General features: G+C 43.2%; 1 protein-coding gene across 50 annotated transcripts in view; it reads right to left on the reverse strand.

Annotated features, from left to right (window-relative positions):
* MBNL1 (muscleblind like splicing regulator 1) overlaps nucleotides 1-13835 on the reverse strand; it is a 198739-nt gene that overhangs the window by 89661 nt on the left and 95243 nt on the right. For 5 of the 50 annotated variants that reach the window (XM_065557901.1, XM_065557886.1, XM_065557892.1 and 2 more), the window contains exon 3: nucleotides 1614-1843. The exons of the other annotated variants lie outside the window; for them this stretch is intronic. The gene's annotated coding sequence lies outside the window, so the exon portion shown is untranslated. The remainder of the gene's footprint in view (nucleotides 1-1613; nucleotides 1844-13835) is intronic. 50 annotated transcript variants of the gene reach the window in all.

Below are 13835 nucleotides of genomic sequence, written 5' to 3' on the forward strand. Positions count from 1 at the left end.
TATGTGTTAGGTATTTCTCTGAAACTCATCACTAGTGTCAAGTTGCTATTGTGCCATACGGTGTTTCCAAAAAGCATGCCATTACAGCTTAGGAATTCATTGTTTTGAGTGTACATTTTAAAAGTTTGTTTTATAGAGTCATTTATTTTAAAAATGTTTATATATACATAAATGAGGTACTATAACATTTTAAGCTTGTTTTGGTTGTGCACTGTCACTTTAAATGGTCTTTTCTACCTGGGGACAAAAGTAAGATGGTTGTCATGGAAATCTGAATTGGATAATTAGTATCCTCACCCAAGTATAAATACACTAGAGAATTCTCTATTATAGAGACTATTTTAAAGCTGAACTGCTAGTTTAAAAATAAAAAAGCTTGCTTGTATGATTTAAAAAATCAGTTTGCAATGTACATATGTAAAATTTATAATTCTGGACCCAACTGTGACATCCTTCCTCACGCTGAGTAGCGCTTTACTCTGTGAGTAGTTCCATTCATCACTCTACATAAGTAACAGTATCACAGTCTGACCATTTATTTATAAAATCTTTCCCTTCCTGGCGATATTGCCCAGGTGCAACACAGACAATTATTATGTAATCCTCATAATAAACAATACTTAAATGAAATATACACCTCAGAAAAACTAACAAATGCCACACCTTGGGCCAGATGCTGATCACTCACTCTGGTCCCTTTGTGTCATTCCCTTAATGTGAAGGGGGCTGGGAAGGTCAGTTGCTAACATTTTGACTACATAACTAGGTACTAGGGTCCAATCCTCAATTTTTAAAAAAAAGAACGTTAATTTAATGCTTAGTAAAGGTGCTGATGCCCTGGAAAAGGCCATTATTTCTTCTCTGAACAGAATGTACAGACTTCACATTTTCCAGTATAACTACAACACTGAATGTGGGGAACGGTGTGACCAGGACCAGAAAAGAGTTCAGTTTCCAAATCCTCTCACTTCTTGGTGTCTCTGTTGAAACTGAGAACACCGCTATCAATTGGAGCCATTGTGATTGATGGTTTGGCAATCTGGATACCTGGGGTGAAATTTTCAAAAGTGGTTAAGTGCTTTGAATGAGACTTGCACTCCTAAATGGATCAAGAGGAACTAGACTGAGGCCACAGATATATTTCGAATAAACCATGAACAGCCATTTGATGACTGCATTTCAGTCACTTCTGTCCTATGCTAGGTATAAATTTCTGACCTAGAGGTCAAAAACTCTAAAACTCATTGCCAGTCCCTGGAACTATCCTTCTCCTTCTCTGTCTACCAGTTTCAGTTTGCTTTTCCAATATTAAAAAAACTGTGTGTCTGTCCAAAACATAAATTCTCTGGCGCTCAAAACTTTCCTATTTGACAGTGGCATAATTCAGTGCTTACTTTATATGCTTCAAAACATACTGTTTTATTGACATTACATATGTGAATGTATCTGCAGAACAGTAGAATTTGCTCATCCCATTTTCCTCACAACCTCTCAAAAAACAAAAAGTTTCCATTTCAAAGATATATATTCTCTCTACACTATTTAGTTATGGGGTTTTTTTGGGGGGTGAATACAAGCAGGACAATACATTTGTTAGAAGACTGCTAGTATACCTGAATATGTCGATGCCTTAACTAAGGCTGCTGGTGTCTTGAGACCATTGCCTATCAAGCTGACCACTATTGTTTCCTTGTATTCCTCCATTTGTCCATCTGCATCCCTCTGTTATCTTTGTCTTAGATTGTAAGTTCTCTGGGGCAGGGACCATATTTTTCTTGTTCTGTGTTTGTACAGCGCCTAGCATAGGTCCATGTTTCTGGTCCATGACTAGAGCTCCCAGATGCTATCATAATACAAATAAATAATAATAAAAATAATAAAATAATACTACTAATAATAATAACAGCAGCAAACAACAATTAATGCGCATATCCTGCAGGCTTCTCTAGACCATGCACTTACACCCATGTCCCTCTCATGCTTATTCAGACCCACATGTTATTGTTTTGGTACTGGAAGGAAGGGTTGTTTGAGCCAACTAAAGGGACTACAATTACCACAGTATGGAACCTAATCCTGCAGACTCTTATCCTGAGCCACAGCACATTGAAATCAATGGGAATATTTTTTCCATTGACTTCAGAGGGCCCTATATCAGGCCCATAACACTTATAGGTTTGATGGCACTATTTGCATGAGTAAGGACTATTCACATGTGTAAAAGATTTGGCTCTAAAAGAATGCAAGAACAACACAACTGTATTTTCAGTGCAGCTCTTTCCAGTGGCTTGACCCTTCTGCTCTATGAACAATGATTAAAATATATTTTGACATGGCTTAAGTGTTTGACTGATCTCTTTAAGATGTATATACAGAGCTTGAGCTGTAATTTTTACCACAAAGTCTGGTGAAAAGGAAAGAATTACTCACCCCATATATAGTTAATTCTTTATTTAAAAAGGGGAAAACATTTTCCCCTACCTTAAGGTGCATATAATACCTTGTGTGATTTTATGGCAATGATATGTCATTACATTGAAAATTACAGTATCAGAACACAAATAAATGCAAAGGGAATTACAGTTGCAAAATGCACTGCTCCTTTTTAATAGAAGTCATTTGATAAATAGATGATAATGTCCTGGATTAACTCCAAAAAGAAAGGATCCCTTTTAAAATATCTAACATACTTTTTCAATAATTTGATATTTTAATTATACATAAAATGAATTTCCCTCTAAGCTTTGTAGCTCATTATTTGTATGTTGTTCCAACAATTTTATATATATTCATTTTAGCAACTGAAGTGTCTACAGCTCTGATCCTACTATCATGGAAGTCAGTGAAAACAAGATGTAGCCACTGGTGGTAATTGGCTATGAACAGAGGGCTAGATGAGATCCTCAGCTGTGCAAGCTTACACACGTGGCTCTGAGTCTCAGGGCTGCTCTCAGTTATTTTGGCTGTATGCTCTAGCCCTTTACAATCCTACTCCTTGCCCACCTGAGTCACTGGAAAGGAGTGAGTAGCTTTAGCAGGGGCTGAGGATCTGTCCCATTGTCTGCAATCAAAGGAGGTATCAGCAAGGACCTGTCCTTGAAAATGTCCTTGAGTGATCAAGTCAGAGCAATTAAAAACTTAATTATGAAAACCTCTTTGTATTCGTAAAAGTGGAATGCTTGTCTTTGTCATTTTAGTCAAGATACTTTGTGGACTGTAACAAAATCCAGCTATTTTTACTAATTATTGATGGTTGTTTGATTGTGACTAATGTACTGTATCTGAACTTTAGGTTCTTTCCTGAATTCCTATTGACAAGTGTTTGTAATTAAAACAGTGGGGCTGATTATTATTTTTCTTTTAGTTCTCGAATATTTTATTTGCTGTAAAGTTAAATATAATTAACCACTGCACTTCCCTTCTCTACTGCCTCCCCTAGTCCCAAATCTCAGGAATGTACAGTATGCTGTTCCCTGCTTTCTCACACATACACATGAACAGGAAATCCATCAACAACCACTGTCATAGTTCTACTGGCCTCCCAACCGTTTCCAGCTCAAAACTATCCTTCAGACTCATTTTATGCTCATTGAAGTAAATGGGAATTATGCTATCCTCTTCAAAAGGAGTAGGAATCACAGAAGAATCACTGAAGATTAGGGTTGGAAGAGACCTCAGGAGGTCATCTAATCCAACCCCCTGCTCAAAGCAGAACAAACCCCAACTAAATCACCCAGCCAGGGCTTTGTCAAGCCAGGCCTTAAAAACCTCTAAGAATGGAGATTCCACCACCTCCCTACATAACCCATTCCAGTGCTTCCCCACTCTCCTAGTGAAATAGTTTTTCCTAATATCCAACCTAGACCTCCCCCACTGCAACTTGAGACCACTGCTCCTTGTTCTGTCATCTGCCCCCACTGAGAACAGTCTAGCTCCATCCTCTTTGAAACCCCTCTTCAGGTAGTTGAAGGCTGCTATCAAATCCCCCCTCATTCTTCTCTTCTGCAGACTAAATAAGCCCAGTTCCCTCAGCCTCTCCTCATAAGCCATATGCCCCAGCCCCCTAATCATTTTCGTTGCCCTCCGCTGGACTCTTTTCAATTTGTCCCCATCCTTTCTGTAGTGGGTGACCCAAATCTGGACGCAATACTCCAGATGTAGCCTCACGAGTGCCGAATAGAGGAGAATAGTCACTTCCCTCGATCTGCTGGCAATGCTCCTACTAATGTAGCCCAATATGCCGTTAGCCTTCTTGGTAACAAGGGCACACTGTTGACTCATATTCAGCTTCTCGTCTACTGTAATCCACAGGTCCTTTTCTGCAGAACTGCTGCTTAGCCAATTGGTCCCCAGCCTGTAGCAGTGCATGGGATTCTTCCGTCCTAAGTGCAGGACTCTGCACTTGTCATTGTTGAACCTCATCAGATTTCTTTTAGCCCAATCTTCCAATTTGTCCAGGTCACTCTGGACCCTATCCCTACCCTCCTGCATATCTACCTCTCTCTCCATCTTAGTGTCATCCGCAAACTTGCTGAGGGTGCAATCCATTCCATCATCCAGATAATTAATTAAGATGTTGAACAAAACCAGCCCCAGGACAGCTCTGGGGGCACTCCACTTGATACCGGCTGCCAACTAGACATTGAGCTGTTGATCACTACCTGTTGAGCCTGACGATCTATCCAGCTTTCTATCCACCTTATAGTCCATTCATCCAATCCATACTTTTTTAACTTGCCGGCAAGAATACTGTGGGAGACCGTATCAAAAGCTTTGCTAAAGTCAAAATATATCACATCCACCGCTTTCCCCATATCCACAGACCCAGTTATCTCATCATAGAAGGCAATCAGGTTGGTCAGGCATGACTTGCCCTTGGTGAATCCATGTTGACTGTTCCTGATCACCCTCCTCTCCTCCAAGTGCTTCAAAATGGATTCCTTTAGGACCTGCTCCATGATTTTTCCAGGGATTGAGGTGAGGCTGACCGGTCTGTAGTTCCCCAGATTCTCCTTCTTCCCTTTTTTTAAAGATGGGTACTATATTTGCCTTTTTCCAATCATCTGGGACCTCCCCAGATCGCCATGAGTTTTCAAAGATAATGGCAATGTCTCTGCAATCACATCAGCCAACTCCCTCAGCACCCTCAGATGAATTAGATCCAGACCCATGGACTTGTGCATGTCCAGCTTTTCTAAATAGTCCTTAACCTGTTCTTTCACCATTGAGGGCTGCTCACCTCCTCCCCATACTGTGCTGCCCAGTGCAGCAGTCTGGGAGCTGACCTTGTCTGTGAATACCAAGGCAAAAAAAGCATTGAGTACTTCAGCTTTTTCCACATCATCTGGCACTAGGTTGCCTCCCCCATTCAGTAAGGGTCACACACTTTTCCTGACCTTCTTCTTGTTGCTAACATACCTGTAGAAACCCTTCTTGTTACCTTTCACATCCCTTACTAGCTGCAACTCCAACTGTGCTTTGGCCTTCCTGATTACACCCCCGCATGCTTGAGCAATATTTTTATACTCCTCCCTAGTCATCTATCCAAGTTTCCGCTTCTTGTAAGCTTCCTTTTTGTGTTTAAGCTCACCGAAGATTTCCCTGTTAAGTCAAGCTGGTCGCCTGCCATATTTGCTATTCTTTCTGCACATCGGGATAGTTTGTTCCTGTGCCTTCAATGAGGCTTCTTTAAAATACAGACAACTCTGGAAGAAGGCCCATAACTTTTAAATCTTCCAGAGACTCAGTTCCTCCCTACCCAACAGACCTCGCTTCTCTCTACCTCTCATACTGCTCATCTAGGGTGAAATTCTGTGCTTTGCCTGTAAGTCACAGCACAGAATCCGGAGCTACAATGTGTGACAAGGACGGGCTATGGTGGCTTTACGCCACCTTTACACCCACCTGACTCCAGGCTGCTCTCAGGGCTGGAATGGCCCCCAGTATAGTTTACACAGTCCTGGGAGCCTATCTTGTTGTAATAGTCTCTTCCTATGCCTAAGCACACATTCTACACCAGAGCTAGGAGATCAGCCTGAAGCTATAATGCCCAGTTCCTATGCCAGATCTTCTTTACACTACTTCAGCCCTTTTACCCAGCATAAAGGGGCCAGAGCAGGAGTGTAGATCTTCGCAAAAGGAGCTGATACACGTCCCATTAAAGTCAATGGAAAGACTCCTTTTGACTTCAACAGGATCATGCCTCTAATACTAGGCTCCTCATTGTCTCTCCATTTCAATCTTTTCCCGCCAAAATACACACTAGCTTGCCATTGCTTGGCATGAGAGCCTTCCCCTTCCTGTTGTCTGGAACGGACTTCCTGTAACTCTCTTCCTCTATAACTCTGCATCTCATTTCATATCCCTGTGGGAAATCCAATTTTTCTTTGCCTGTAACTCTTAATTTCTTATTCTCCCACTCCTTTGTTAAAACAAAAACAAAACAAAACAATAATTTAACTCATTTGTTGTATTATTTAATTACACAAAGCATTTTGGAAAGAAATGCTGAGTGAGGAAAGAGCTCAGACTAGAGCCAGTCAAAGAAACAGAGCAAAACAAAACAAAAATCTTTCAGCAATTATAAGACAAACAAATTATTTAATATTAATTATTTCACTCATGGAAAGAGTTAAAGGTGTATTTTTAGTTTCAGTGCCTACAGTAATAGCTGCTAGTTAATGCATGTAGAATTAATGTAGCAAAGGAAATTGAGCAGAAAACATAACATTTCTCAGAGACAAAATAACAGTGGAATCTAAACTGCATTATGATTCTTGCTACAGCTGCCAAAATGTGTGCTTTCTTCTCTAGATATTGAAAATCTTAGAGCACTGTATACCTAGTATTCAATTAAGAAAACGCTAACACACTGCTACATAATTCAAATAAGGGAAAATGTGGAAGTATAGCAGAAAACAGGTTACTTATGCAGATGTCTTTGGCATGTAAGTGACTTTTGTAAAAAAACTACCAGAAATTTACAAAGGGAGGCACATGAGAAAGGGTTCCTGATCAGCTAACAGGGCATGCCATTTAAGAACGGAAAATGTTTCATGTTATTGCCATAGGTGACAAAATAGATGACTAACAGTCCCAACACTGATTCTTATGCAGTAGAGTAATTACTGGGTTATTGTTTGGGTATCTAAAAATGAAACTTGCTGAATCTCTCTTATAACATGCTCAATGTTTTGAGGGCTTAATCCTGCAGGCACTTACTATTGGAAGAAGTGCTTACTACCAGGAGAAGTAACGCTGGATTTATATGATACTACAGATAGTAATGACCATTACTTCTGGTAGCAAATGTTTATAGGATCAGACCTCAAACTGCTACTAAAGTCAACAGGAGGTGCTCAGCCCCTTTCAGGGTTGGCCCCTAAGCAATTTGGTTTGTTACATGATGTACATGTTTATATTTTCTAATAACCTCACTGAGGGCTTGATCCTTCTCCCATCCAAGTCAATGAGAATACTCCCACTGCCTTGAATGGGAGCAGGATCAAGCCCTGAGTAAAATGAGGCTACAGCTTGAAATCTTATGCTTTACTAAATGTGGTAAGATGCAAATCAGAAAGTATTTTTTTCAAAATTACACAGTACATTTTTGTACGTGGAATTAACAGCTTTGTTAAAAAAATAACGTTATGACATTGACTCTATCTCCCCTTGTAAGTACTCTCACACTTATTATCAAACTGTCTGTACTGAGCTAGCTTGATTATCACTTCAAACGTTTTTTTTTTCTCTCTTAATTAATTGGCCTCTCAGAGTTGGTAAGACAACTCCCACCTGTTTATGCTCTCTGTATGTGTGTATATATATCTCCTCAATATATGTTCCATTCTATATGCATCCGAAGAAGTGGGCTGTAGTCCACGAAAGCTTATGCTCTAATAAATTTGTTAGTCTCTAAGGTGCCACAAGTACTCCTGTTCTTCTTTTTGCGGATACAGACTAACACGGCTGTTACTCTGAAACCTGTCGTTATGACAAATTGTTCTCCATTTTCACCCAATACATGGAGTGCTATTTAAATCTAAAGCTCAGTTATTATTTTTTTTAATTTGGGCCTTTAGTTAACAGAAGTTGATTTAAAGCACAGTTGTCTACATTGCCAGTCACAAGCCGATACAACAGAACTGAAAGCAGACCTGCCGAAAGGAAGGGGCAAAGGGGCATTTGCCCAGGGGCCTGGGCGATTTAAAAGGGCCTGGGACCCCCAGCCACCACTGCTGCTGCTTCCCGGGCGGGGAGCGGAAGCCGCCTCCTCCCAAGCCGGGCAGGGCTGCAGAGCAGCGACCGGGAGGGACCGGCGTTAAAAGCGGCTTCCTCCTGGGCTCCTGCCCGCCAGGGAGAGCGACAGAACATGCCAGGAGACACAGCGGGAGGACAAAGTGGCCTCCACCCCTGCAGGTAACATGGGGCAGGGAGAGCGCGGTGGCCCTGGGCTGGGCACTTGACCTGCCCTTTAGATAGTGCCCCCCCACTATGGGGAGGCACCAGTTGTATATGGGGTGCCCTCAGGGGTAGAACAGGGATGGGAAGAGGTGGAGTGGGGCATTGGAGGTAGGGGCCTAGGACGGAGCGGGGGGTCAAGCACCCTGGGAAATCTAGAAGTCAGCGCATGCGCGGGGAGGTACCCGCGGCAGCCAAGGCAGCCGGGCAGGCATGTGGAAGCCCTGGCCGTGCCAGAAGAGTGAACCCAGCAGCTCGATGGACACCAGCAGGGGCCCGGAACTGCAGTCGGTGGGCCTGACTGAAACCATGCATATAATAGAGTCCTGAACATGCCAAGTCAATTTATTAGCATAATCCAAATAAAAACTACAAAGTTCTCTGTTTCCTTGCCTAGCAAGTAGCGATTTTAAAACTTGCTGTGTATTTGATAGTGTTATTTTCTAGTTCTGAAAACTGCAGTATCTCAAGTTCTGTAACAGATTTTAAATCCTCTCAATAGTTTATACCTGATACTAAAGTGTTTACACTGAGTGTTTACACTGCAACTTATGCATTATTCATGGTGTAAATTTTCAGCCTGCATGGAACAGCATAATTTATACAGAAACAGTCAAATATAAACTGTCCTGGGGTACGACTCTCGCTTGGCCCCAACGGTTTGACTAAGATTTGAACATGCAACCTGAAGCCCCAATCTTCAAGCTGCTTTCAACTGGCAGATCTCTGTGCCTCCATGGAGTCCCAATGAAGGCAGGAGGGCTCTGTGCAGCTGTAGGGGTCTCCTCGTGCACAGCAGTTTGCAGGATTGGTGCTTCAGGTTGCATGCTCAAATCATAGTCAAACCGTTCAAGAGAAACACATTTCTAATGCTTGTAAGTAGAAACAGGCAGTGGGGAAAAGTTATTAAAAATAAACAAACAAAATGTCTAGCCATGAAAGTCAATGACAAGGCTCTTGCAATACAGATGGCTGCAGTAGAAAGATCAGCACTTACTGCTATCCTGGGACCCAATGCTATTGCAAGGTGCTGGCAATGCAAGTTGAGGAGGCTCAACACTTTGCAACAGGCACACAGCATCTGGCAGGATTGGGCTCTAAATTCTCACCCATTGCTACCTTTGGCTTTTACACTTCCTTTCTTCTGTGCTTTCTAATTTCCTGTTCCTGGCAATATTCCCCTCTCAGGCAAATACTTTTCCTAAACGGGCATTTCTGAGAGTTAAAAATTCACGGAAGTGAGCCTTTTGCATATGTTCACAACCACTTTTGCAGCCACTAGAGTTACCATACTAAAGGTTTTTAAAAAGAGGACACTCCACGGGGCCCTGGCCCCGCCGCTTCCCACCCCCGGCCCTGCTCCAACTCCGCACGCTCCCCTGAGCGCCCCGCATTCCCCCTCCTCCTCCCTCCCAGCCACGCGAAAAAGGCTGCCCGAGCGCTACCGGCTTCACAGTTTGCCGGGCAGCCCCCAGACCTCCAGAACCTGCACCCCGGGCCGGGCACTTCCCCAGCGCAGCCAGAGCCCGGGAGGGGAAGCGCCCGACTGGGGGCATAGGGTCTGGAGGTCTGGGGGCTGCCCGGCAAAGCGTGAAGCCGGTAGCGCTGGGGCAGCTCCACTCTTCATCTGCACAGCTGAGGTATCTGGGGGGAGCTGCAGGCGGATTCCCCCGCAGCGGCGGCGGCTGCAGCTCCCCCCAGACACCTCAGCTCTGTGTAGCTGAAGAGCGGAGCTGCCCGAGCGCTACTAGCTTCACAGTTTGCCGAGCAGACCCCAGACCTCCAGACCCTGCGCCCCAGGCCGGGCGCTTCCCCTCCCGGGCTCCGGCTGCGCTGGGGAAGTGCCTGGCCTGGGGCGCAGGGTCTGGAGATCTGGGGGCTGCCCAGCAAACCGTGAAGCCGGTAGCACTCGGGCAGCTCCGCTCTTCAGCTACACAGAGCTGAGGTGTCTGGGGGGAGCAGCAGCAGCCGCCCCTGCAGTGGGGAATCCACCTGCAGCTCGCAGCCTGCCAGAGCCGCTCAGGTAAGCAGGGGACTGGGGCAGGGATGCCGGCATTTTCCCGGACATGTTCGGCTTTTTGGAAATTCCCCCCGGATGGGGATTTGAGCAAAAAGCCGAACATGTCCGGGAAAATCCGGATGTATGGTAACCCTAGCAGCCACTCCTATCACTCCTGTCACCAGTTACCCGCAAAATGGACTGTTTTATCCTGTAGCACCTTGCTCTGAGCAGAGGCTTATCAAGTTAACTTGGAACGAGGGTGCAAAACATTTAATTTTAGTATTGGAACCACTGGAACTACACTTCCTATATAAAAGAACAAAACCATATAGAAAACATTTAGGGCCTGATCCAAAGCTCATTAAAGATAATGGAGACTCCTGTTCGCATCAGTGATCTTTGGTTTAGGCCAGCAGAGCTCTGTCCTAGTGGATGCCTACCTTCCACAATTCCCATTGAAATTAATGGAAGTTGAGGTTTCTCGGCACCTCACAGGAGGTACTCAGCTCCTGGTGGAATCAGGCCCTTAATGTGTAGCATACCTGCAGGTCTCACTCATTTGGAGTAAAGTTCCACTCGACATACTCTAATTTCAAATCAGCTGTTTTAAGTATCTCAAGCCTGTTTTGAAGGATTCTGTTGTGTTTTCCAATGAAGCAATATAAAATCTCATTCAGAATTTGAAAGCATCTTTCACCCAATCCAAACGGTCACAACCCTGCACTTTGATGCAGATGGCACATCTCAGCTGGAAGGATCAATTGTGTTTGTGAACAGGCGGACTCTTATAGGGAAAAAGGGAGATGATTTTAATATGCATCAACAGGGAACAGCAAAAATGATCACTTTTATCTGCTGCGTAACAGCAGTGCCTGCCCTGGGTTTTGGCATTCTAATACTAGGACTTTGATCCGAGTAAGCTTTACATTAGTTAACTTGTTATAAAGCAGTACATAAATGCTTATTATTATTCCCTCTTGCCATGTACTGTAAATACTTGTAGGGTGAAATCCTGGCCCCAGTGAATTCAATAGGAGTTTGGTCATGGTCTTTAGCTATAGTTTCATGGTCTTCAGCTGCAGTTTCTATAAGGTCAATGAATGGCATAGAAACAGTAGCACCCTGCCAGACCTGTGCCACACTGCTTGTCAATTTGTGTTCTTGGCCGTTTCCTTCCCTGCTGCCTCTGCAATAGCCTCTTCCTACTCTCCATACAGACAGCATTTGAATCTGCCGCTACAGTGTCAGATACTTGGCCAGCCAGAAGAACATGGGACTGCATGACATCCTGCATAGAAGCTGTCTTGTGCTCATCTCAACCCTTAGTGGAAGGGTTTGTTGGCTGTGAAATGAGCACAACCCTTGGCTCTCCTAATAGACAGTGCCATCTTATGGCCCCACTCCATCTTCAAGAATGGCTTTTTAAGGTGGCTTGAAGATCTGTTCCAGCACCCATTGTAGGCAATACTGGATTGAGTTAGGTTGCATTCTCTGTGATGATGTTGGGGTGGCCTGTCTGGATTTTGGAGGGTTATCTTCAGGCACCTGGAAGATGAAGGAAGATAACCAATCAGCAGAAAAGGCTAGTGGCTAGTTCTTGCCTCTAGTTAGACAGTATCATAGCAGACTGAGTTATTCCATCCAAGTGACGTGCATCTGACAGACAGAGCTTTGGGATGTGTGAGGTCCAGGCAGATGTGTGTTTGAGGATGCGGCTAAGGGCTGTCAATAGAGCATGAGCTGGGGAGGCAGATGAATCAAGTGGCTCATTGTGCCAAAGCAATGGGTTAAACCTGCTTAACATGTAGAGAGTACAGCCTCATCATTTACTCATGATGAGGAAAGTGCAACTATTTGAGGGTCCATATACCATACTGGATCATTGCCTGGGCATGGGTAGTCAATCCTGGGGTCAGAATCACCCATTGTGCTGGCCCCAGGAAATGAGCATAGCTGACTCCACAACTGTGTAGGGGATCATACTGTACAATGGTTCAGGGTAGGGAAGGGACTTCTTGCCTGAGGCCCAGCTTCAATTTGCTATTGTCAAAAGCTGCAGCCCACTGGGCTACACAGTCTGCTTGTCGGTAAAGACAGTTAAATTGTCAGAAAAGTTTTTTTTCTCCAACCCAAAAATCACATGTGCATTTCTGATACGTTATGATCCAGTTATTGAAAGTTAAGGATCTGGATCAAAAGGACAAAAACAACAATATCTAAGTAATGCTAGACCTCTGCTCCATATAAATGTCCCCAAACCCAGGGCGACCACACTTCCCATTTGTACTGGAAGAGCCAGGCATAAACACTCCCCCATCCCCCAAAGATTTTAGACTGACCAAATGTATTTCAATATAGTCCTAACAGTCACATATAGAGTTTTATAGAAGTATATAATATTTCAGAATCTTATGAAATTCTCTGTGTAGGCTAAAGGGTGTTTTATATGAATTCAGTGCTCATAAAAATGCAGAGCTAATAGACATGACATGGGGTAGGTATTGTGCAAGCTTTCTCAACACAGCTATCAACGCACTGCAAACCCAACTCATCTTCAGCTGTGACACAAAATTTTCACGATCAGGCTCAATATTAGGAACCTAACTCTTACCAAAACTTCACTCTTCAAAAAGAAGTCGTTTTGAAAAAAGAAACCTTAATCTCCTACTTTTAAAAGAAACATTACTCAACAGAATTAAAGTGTCCAATTAAATATGAGTTCTGCTCCTCACAGCTGTGTGAGAGTTTGCTAGCATTTTTAGTTCCAAGTAGACAAAATAAATCCAACACATTTTACTTTTTATAAAACCCCACCAAGTGCAGGGTATCACTATGTATTTTAAACTGCTGAACTGAAATAGAATGACATGACCTGAGTATATTTTTAGGAAAACAAAGAACACTCAGGTGGCTAAACACCCACATGTGTAAGAAATTTTACAAAAAAGTAAACTTTCTTAGCTGAAAACATATTGCTTCAATAACATCCAAAACATGCTACCTAATTACAGCGCACATACCGTATTTGGAAAGTAAATTGAAAACAGCCAATATGGAGGAAAAGGGGGAGAAATCTCAGGAGACGGAAACACAGACCGTGTCTCTGGCATTATAGTAGAAAAATAGTGCTTCTAGGTCCATCAGAATAGCCAAATAGGTATCACTTGTACCGGCATACACATGACAACTAAATAATTATTCGGAACACACTGTAAAACATTTTTGTACTTTAACATACAACTTGTGTTCTGGGCTCAGCAATGCTAAAATTTTAACTCTTTTATGACAGTCTGCTTATACTTAGAGCCCTGTCCACATCTGATCCACAGATCTCAAGTGGATATCCGCGGATTTGCATGGCTCTACTGATACT

Source organism: Chrysemys picta, chromosome 9 (assembly GCF_011386835.1).
Source record: "Chrysemys picta bellii isolate R12L10 chromosome 9, ASM1138683v2, whole genome shotgun sequence".
Lineage (NCBI taxonomy): Eukaryota > Metazoa > Chordata > Testudines > Emydidae > Chrysemys > Chrysemys picta.